This window comes from Elephantulus edwardii, unplaced genomic scaffold, assembly GCF_000299155.1.
Source record: "Elephantulus edwardii isolate Elephantulus edwardi_28Jun2011 unplaced genomic scaffold, EleEdw1.0 scaffold00169, whole genome shotgun sequence".
NCBI lineage: Eukaryota > Metazoa > Chordata > Mammalia > Macroscelidea > Macroscelididae > Elephantulus > Elephantulus edwardii.
In genome coordinates this window covers 6,847,586-6,856,927 of record NW_006399919.1, presented here as the reverse complement: position 1 = coordinate 6,856,927, position 9,342 = coordinate 6,847,586, and the positions used below count along the sequence as shown (strand labels likewise).

At 39.3% G+C, this 9,342-nt stretch overlaps 1 pseudogene; it reads left to right on the top strand.

Annotated features, from left to right (window-relative positions):
• Window positions 1-8,034, top strand: part of LOC102873295 — a 55,448-nt pseudogene extending 47,414 nt beyond the window's left edge.
• Window positions 8,035-9,342: the final 1,308 nt, after the last annotated feature.

Genomic DNA, 9,342 nt, shown 5'->3' with positions numbered 1-9,342 from the left:
GACTGGTCCTTGGAGAGGGACATCATGCTTGGGAGGGTGGTGGGATGACGCAGGAGGGGAAGACCCTTTTTAAGGTGGATTGATTCAGTGACTGGGGTAATTGGGATGGGTGTGTAGGAGGCAGTGTGATTGGCAAGTGACAGAGCAGGGTTTAGGGCTGTTGTACATAGGGTCTCTATGAGTCGCAAGCGACTCGACGGCACATAACAACAACAGCAATGGTGGACAGTTTGGTCGAGCTCCCTGCGTAAAACAAGCTTGGGAGCAGGAGTGGCATCCACTTCTGAAATAGCTTGCCTCTGGAAACTCTATGAATTTGGAGAAACGATGAAAGTTATACAAGTGTTCGGCTCTTTCATTCATCGAGTTGCTATGAGTTGTCTATGACTCAATGGCACTTAACAACAACAACTCATAAGTGAAACTCAAACTCAAACTCACTGCCATCAGTTCGCTTCTACCTGGGAACTGACCCAACAATGGGTGTCTGAGATTGTAAATTTCATGGAAAGAAATTGTCTGTCTCCCTCCTATAGAAGGGAGCCCTGGAAGAAGAGCCATGTGGCTCTGTAGAACCACCAAGGGGACATTTGGCCTTTGGGTTAGCAGTGCAACTCATTAAGGACTTGGCCACCAGGGCTCCCTTCCTCTAGTGGAACAGTAATCAACAAGTATTTAATAAGTAGAATTACTTTCTTCTCTATGACTTTAGAAGACTGGGTGTGTTTGGACCACAGATTTCAGTCTCCCTCTACCAGTTCTAAACCTCTAGAGTCTGGGAGAGTCTCGTTCTTGGCGTACTGGGAGTTTGGTTATCTTAACACAAAGTCACTGAGTCATTGAGTCCAACATGAGCCTGGCTGTTAGGTCTGTGAAGGCATCAGGCAACATGAGAGCTTTCAGTGCTGATAGAAGCAGAATATCATGTGTGTACGTAGAAATCTTAGAAATGCTCAAAGGTAAATGGGAGAGAAGGTCCACATCAGTAATCCTCCCAAACCCTCCAAAGCCAGCAGTGGTTTTGCAGGAGGCAGTTCTGAGTTACTGGGGTTAAAACGACAGGGAAAGCAAACCCAAGATTGCTCTTAATTTTATTTGTTTCATCCTTCAGAATCAAGCATCTTGTTAAAATCCAAAACTGAATCTGTACAAATAACACGAAACTCGAGAGGCCGTAAAAAATTGTGCTGCAAATAAAAGAATCTGTGCCTCTCTTGTTCCTCAGGAGAAAAGATGGGCAATGCCTTCCTCAGAAACTCAGTGGAGGATCATTTATGAGCTTATGGTGACTCCGTGAGAGATCTCATTGATTCTGGCAATGAGATGTCTCAATCACCTAATTTATTCCTTTAAAAAAATATTGATATTATTATGTGGCATCAATTTACCTCTTTACTTCTTCCACTCCATTTCCTAAATATGGAGGTACAGTGAAAGCAAGAAGAAACAATATGCCTATGGATGACTTCTTACTCTATTGAGTGCAGTCTATGTGTTTTTATCTAGAAGATACATACCCCGAGATTAAAATCTCAGAGCACTATAGGCTCCCACCATTTACCATGACTCAGACAACAAGACAAGAATCTTCACTGCGATGATAATAAAAAGTTCACGAGGTGCTTAGGGTGAGCTTGGCCCTGGCTAAGTAGTTCCACACATTGTATAATACAATCTGGAAGGAATTCAAGCTCTTTTGAAAGAGCTATAACTTGATGCTTAGTTACATATCCTTACATATTTGAGGAGCCTAAATGATAAAGAGTTTAAGGAACTGGCTCAGGGTTACATAGCTAATCAATGATTCCTGTATGGAATAACTAAGGAGCCCTTATAGCTCAGTGGTTGGGAGCTCTGGTGGCAAGAAGCTGCACTGCAATCCCAGAGGTGCATGGTTCGAATCCACCAAATGCTCTGCCAGGAAAGGGGGACAATCTCCTCCTGTACCAGTCAGATCTGATCTGAGGGTACACAGACACACCCACATAATAATAATAATAATAATAATAAATAGCTCAGTGATTAAGCTCTTGGCTGCTAACTGACAGGTCAACAGATTGAACCCACCAACTGCTCCACATTAAAGGAACGTAGCAGTCTATTTCTTTGGAATGAATATGTAGTAGTTCTGCTCTGTCTGGTAGGGTTGTTGTGAATCTGTATTGAGCTGGTGGCGATGGGTTTTATGGACCAACTATGGAGCATACCCCAAATGAAGGAAATTCTAACCCTGAATAATATTCAAGAAACAGGTTGGAGCCACTTACCCCAGAGCCACATACCTAGCTGTAGAAACTTCCTTGAGGTATATTATGAAAATACACTTTTTCTGAACATAACCCTGGAAAAGCAGCTTTGTATCAAATATTCATCCATGATAAACCTTATGCCCAAGAACATGAAACTCTGAACCCAGCAGTCATCTCTCAGTCCACCTGCAGGACCCCAGAGCATACATAGAGCTCCCAGTGAAAAACAGTTCTCTCTTATTCAGAGCCAGTTTCAACCTTGTAAGTCTATAATCAATGATGCATAACAAGGGAGGAAACCAGTGTTTATCTGTGGAGTTCAGCTATCAGTGACAAGAGCCAATAAAAGTGAATTTTTCTTCCCCCAGGGTTGGGCAGAGGTCCAAATCAAGCTACCACCAGCTCCTTCCATGAACAGATGATTAGAGGAACTTTTGATACTGCAAGAGAAAGAAAGAGACCAAAAAAGAGATGAGACTTCCCCCAAAGTCAAAGCATGACAAGTGAAAGACTGTATACCCTTTTGTAGGTCTCAGCAGTAGCTTGTGATGGTACTTTTCTCATATAACTTTATGCTTTCTGATGGGACCATGAAAGTTGTTAATGTAGTGTCATATCAGATGAAGTTATAGGGGTTTAATTCAGAAGGCTTTCTCCATTCCCTTGTGTCAGAATACCTGTGGGTCAGCATTTGAAGTACTGTTCACCCTGGCCCAGCTGAACAGGGGAGGACCATGAGGTCAGCTGAGGACTTGGAAAATATTCATGACACCTTGTTAAATGAAACAGTAGTATAACTGGAGCATGAAAAGACTGGGAGGATAGATACCAAAGAATTACTTACAGCTACCATTGGATGGTGGGACTATAGATGAATTTACTTCTTCATTGAGTCACTATTTATTGAATAGCTACCTGGCTTGAGTAAGTATATTTTTATGTTTATATTTAAAATACATATGAACAGCTGCTTCTTCTGTGATAATAAAAGAGTAAGTTGTCTTTAAAAGACTATCTCATATATTTAAGAAAAAAAATTTATCTCATTGGAAGAAAACCAACAATCCCATACTTATATACGCATAAGCTAGGATGTGACTATGTATTTTACAAATTGATTTTGCCACATGGATGTTTTAAATAGAGTGCTTTCTAGCATTCATTATCTGATTTAGTTTGCAATAATTTGCCTCAACGATGAAGGAATAATTGAATGATGCAGGAAGCATCAAAGGAAGATGGAAGGAGGACAGAGTCACTTTACTAAAAAGAATTGGCGGACTCAGAAGAATTTCATTAAATGACATATAATCAAGAGGCAACGGTGATAAAGGAGGAAGTATAAGCTGCACTGAAGGAATTGGCAAAACTCAAGGCCCCAGGAATTGATGGAATATCCATTGATATATTTCAACAAACAGATGCTGCCCTGGACATGTGCATTTGGTTGAGCCGAGAAATCTGGAGGACAACTACCTTGCTACCTTGCCAAGTGACTGGAAGATATCCATATTTGTTATCATTCCAAAAAATGATGATCTGACAAGGTATGAAAATTATTGAACAATATCATTAATATCACACATAAGCAAAATCCTGGTGAAGATTAAAAAAAAATGACTGGAACAGCAAATCACCTGAAATACAGGCTGGATTTACAAGAGGTCATGGCACTAGGGATATTATCACCAATATCAGGTGGACCTTGGCTGAAGAAGAGAGTATCAGATGAATGTCTGTGTTTCATTAACTTCATAAAGGCATTTGACTGTGTGGATCACAACAAATTGTGGCTAACCTTGAGAAGAATGGAAATAACAGAACACTTGATTGTGCTCATGCAAAACCTATACTTGGACCAGGAAGTAGGTTTCAGAACAGAAAAAGGAAAACAAGAAATGGTTCAAAATCAGGAAAGGAATGTGTCAGGGATACATCCTGTCTCCATATCTTTTCAATCTATATGTGGAACAGATAATTTGGGAAGCTGGGCTTTATGAGGAGGAATGTGGCTTCAGGGTTGGAGAAAGACTCACCGTTAGACATGATACAACCTTGGCTCACCAAAACTGAGGAGGACCTGAAGGATTTGCTGCAGAAGGTCAAGGACTGTAGTTTTCAATATGGATTGAAGCTAAACATCAAGAAGACAAAGATTCTCACCACTGGGCCAATTGACAGCATCATGAAAGATGGAGAAGAGATTGAGGTTGTTAACAATTTCAGCTTGCTCAGCTCCACAATCAACACTCTTGGCGCCAGCAGTCAGCAAATAAAAATACTAGTTGGATTAGGAAAATTTGCTGTCAGAGACCTCTCCAGAGTGCTGAAGAGCAACAATGCCAGTCTAGAGACTAAGGTGTTCACATTTTTTTGCTATGCACCAGAGAGCTGAATAATGACAAAGGATGATAGAAGAATAATTGGTATCTTTGAGTTGTGGTGCTGGAGAAGAGTCTTGAACATACCGTTGACTGCTAAGAGAGCAAACAGATCTGTCCTAGAGAGCCTGAAACCATGTTTCTCCTTGGAGGCAAGAATTTTGAGGCTCTGTCTCACATACTATAGGCATGTTGCCAGAAGGGACCAGTCCTTGGAGAACGATGTCATGCTTGGAAGGGTGAAGGCACAGCACAGGATAGGAAAGCCCTGGATGAGATGGAATGACATAGTAACTTAATAATGGAAGTAAGTGTGTCAGAGACAGTGAGACTGGCTTAAATAGGTGAGGTTTCACAGCAATTGTACATATGAGTTTTAGTCTGCTTGACAGTATATAAAAATAATAATAATGAGGGAAATGTAAATTCAGATGTTGAAAATCAGGACCAAATTATTTACCGATCTTTTGTGGTTGGGGTGTTTTTTGTTATTTTTTTACAATCCAACAAAAATTTCTTAATTTTAATGAAAATTTACAGAGACTTTGGATTTCCATTCATTCACTGTTACACTTTTCTCCCTGCCCGCCCCTTCCCCCCAGTTTTCTTTTCCCTTTGAAAAGTCAAAGAAAAATTATTTCATAGTTATACAATCCCTCCTCCTTGTCCACTCCACTGTACAGCCTTCCATTCTGGACTCCTGTCATGACAATAATACCTAATCACATATCCCTTTTAAACAGTTCTTTCTCTCATCTGTTTCAATGCAGTATACATTATTTATCCCATCTTTCTTAGTCTCCCCACAGCCCCGATATCAGACCTGTTTTACAACAGTGGCACTATGCAGTATTTGTCCTTTTGTGACTGAGATATTTCTTTCAGCATAATGTCCTCCAGGATCACCCATTTTGAATAATATTACAGGAGTTCCTTGTTTTTCAAGGCTGCATAGTATTCCATTGTGTGACTATACCACAGCTTCTCTATCCATTCGTTTGTTAATGGACTTTTGTGGTTGTTGTTGTGTACTGTGGAGTCAGAACTGACTCACAGCTGACAGTCCAGATTTTTCAGAAGCAGGAAATTGCTCAGGTGGAGACTGCCATCCTTCCTCCAACGAGCTGCTGGTGGCTTCGAACTGCATACCTTTGATATGACAGTGCAGCTCCTTACCAGACCTTGTGCCTTTTGGTTTAACTTTTTAATAACAGCTGGAGTCAAGATATCAGAAAAATAAACTATGCTGATGGGATGATTATTTTGCACACAGACTACAGGTAGACAATATGCTTGAAGCAGAGGGGCCTTCCTGCCTACTGATGCTGTTAACAGGCTTGGCAAGTTGAACTGGCTGTAGGAACTCAGCTGGTCCTGCTGCTGTTTCCACCCACCCTTCTCCCACTCTCAGAAGCCTGCTCCTCTCCCTCATTCATATACAGTGACTGTGCTGGATGGAATTCAGTGAACTGTGAGGTGCGTGAGAGGAGACAAGTGATGCTATGCAGACTAATGTCATTGCCTGGTGACAAGGCTCAAAGACCAGCATGGCCTTGATTACAGTGCTTTCAGAGTTAACCGCGGACCATGAGCATCTCTCAGTTCTATCATTCTGCATACAGACAAAGTTCAGCTGTTCTGTGTGCTGAGTTGACCTATGATTTTATTTTACAGTTGGGATCCTAGTCATAATAGCAGTCATAGGGCTCTGCCCTTCAGAGGCATGACATTTCCCCTGCCACAATTAGAAAAGAGGCCGTGAGTGGCAACGTATTTAAGTACGTGACTATATAGATGAAAATAGTGGCATTCTGAACCCACCCAAAAGCACCTCAGAAAAAAGGCTTGGAGATCTGTTTCCAAAAGATTGTAGCCTTGGAACCCGCAGGGTCAGATACGACGTTCACACAAATCAGAATTAAATTGACTACAACCAACAACACAAAGAAAGGGGAAAACGCAAAGTCCCTGACATTCTTATAACCATGACCGATGTTTAACATGTTACCGAAATATTTGTTTTTAAAAGGAAAAGATCCAGAATTTCACTGCTTGAAAACTGGGTAATATCCAAAAGTACACTATGAAATACATAGATAGCACCTGAAAAAATTTTAAGTGAACAAAGCCTAAAATAAATTTTATTTCAAAACATTGACTATTTTAGACTTGTTTCCCCCAACATTTTATTTAATACTCTTGTCCCAATCATCAGCCCTCTTTCTTTGTTCCCTCTCTTCATAACTATAGAAATTCTGACCTAGTTAACTAGTTGCACTATATCAGAAATGCCATAACTATATGGCTTTAACCAATGGAAATCCAAATTCAGGGTGTTGAGTCTAGGGAGATCCTTTGTCTCTCTATAGAATCTAGAGGGAAATCCTTGTGTCCTTTCAGTACCTGTGGGCACAGAGTTCCTGGATATCTCCATGTGTCTTGGTGTGAATCTTTCCCTGAGGCTAGCAGGTTCTTGGCACAAAGACTGTGGGGATATGCTTCATCCAGACTCCACTTTCTTAGTAGTAAAGTCTTTCCTCTTTTGTTTAATCTGTCTTATATCTCAAAAGAAATTAAGATAGTCTACTGTAGGTTGTATCCTGTCTCACTAATGTCACAGATTTTAGGATTTATAAGACATAGGATAATTTTATTAAAGAACAAAAGGAAAGATTATTACATAATACTGAGAATCATTGCCAAATTAAGTTGATGTGTGTTTTAGGAGGACATGGACGAATCTATTATATCTTTTTCTCAAGAAATCCCTAGATAATAACCTCACTTGTTAAAATTCTCTTTTCAAGCTACAAACACTGACTTTTTATTTTCTGCCTGCTTCAAGTTCCAAACCATAACTTTCTTTCTAAACCTCTCTTTAATGGCATTCTGTAAACGTAATCTCTTTCCCCAAATCCACTAGTAAACTATAGTCCGCTCTCTAAAGACAAAAGGCATACTTACCTGAAAAGAATGAGTAATGATGGGCAAGGTCCAATGGTGTTTGATTTTCTAAAACATAATGCCTGGGGATGATTGTAGGAAACACAACATGAATGAAGAACAATGTGGAAAAATGTATATGATCTTGGTGAGAAAAAAAAAAATAAGAATTTTTCAAAAATTTTCTTTTATTATTTTGTGTGTGTGTACTATCAAATCAGATCTTACGGGTACAGGAGGAGATTACCCCTCCTTCTCCAGCAGACAATCTGGTGGATTTGAACCACATACCTCTGCGATTCCAGTGCAGCTTCTTGCCACTAGGCCACCAGAGCTCCCTAAAATAAGATTATTGTTATGTTTTGGTTTTTTTTTAAGCATACTTATCCAATGGAGCTGGGCTGATTAAAGGAAAAGAGAGTTCAGGGCCTTATGACGTTGTGGAGGATGTAGAAAAGTGACCTGAGTATAGTGACTTCTGTGCCCTTTGGAAAAACCTCAGGCTATGAGTAGCTTTCTTCACTTGGGGTTGGATTTTCTCATCTAGCATGGGCTCATAGAAGGCCCTCAGTCATAATAACATTCATTCACTTGATTGATTGATAGATCAAGGTTTAAGGCTAGGTGACCTCTAATCTCCTTTCAAGTCTGTTCAATGCATTAATAAGACAACACAGATTGGTAGACTTTGGGCATTTGAATCTTCTGATCAGTTGTCTCTGTTTTGGTCTTCCTATTGCTTGTGTAGGTGAAGTCTTTCTAAGCTCCCCCACTTTCCTACCCCTACCAAGGAGGAAAGTAAATAGAGTTTTCCTAGGGAGAGATACAAGACAGTTATTTCCCCCTTTGGACTCCAAAGTACTAGTCTGTATATCTGTCAATGGGCTGTTAATGAAAATAGCTGATTTCATGGGAAAAACTATGAGGATAATGAAATCTAGGGATATGAGCTGAGAGGGCAGGATGTCCAGATAGAAAGCACTAATGAAAGGGAAATGCCATGGTTAATAAACATCTGATGATTGACTAAAGAACATGAAATACTGCATATACCTTTGATAAAGATATCTTGTTCCTCTATGCTTATATAGACCAAGTGCCAATGTAAATGAGCGTGCTATTTTTAACACGCTTTTTTAACCCCTTGCAAATCATCTTTCTAAAAGTTAAAAAAAAAATTTTTGACTCAAAGTCAATTGTAATGTAGAAATATTTTAATGTAAAAAGTAAAACTATACAACTTGTACTTAAAAAATTCACTTGAACATTATACAAGCTATGAGTTGGTTCCAATTTGACTGTACACAATTACCAAACAACATACAACTTTTAGACTAAAATATAAAAGTATCATGACCTTGGGCTAGACAAGAACAACCCACAAAATAAAATCAATAAGTTGATATTTTACAATATGTAAAACTTTGTCTTATAAAAGAAATTCTTAAAAGAATGAAAAGACAAGTTTTACACTGGGACAGAGAATACAGAAAGACTTCTTAAAATTTAAGAAGACCATCTAAGAAAAGTAGATAAAAATTTGAACACATTCTTTGTTAGAAAAGATATGCAGATAGTAATGGAAAAGAGATATATGAGATATAAATATGAAGATAAACAGAGAGCAATATGAAAAAAGGGAGAGGTTCCACACTATTTCGGCATTAGGCAAATGCTATATCAAAACACTGTGAGATATTATTTCTCGACTACTAGAATGGCTACAAATAAAAATCAATATAAACTTGATACTCCCAAGAGTTGTTAAG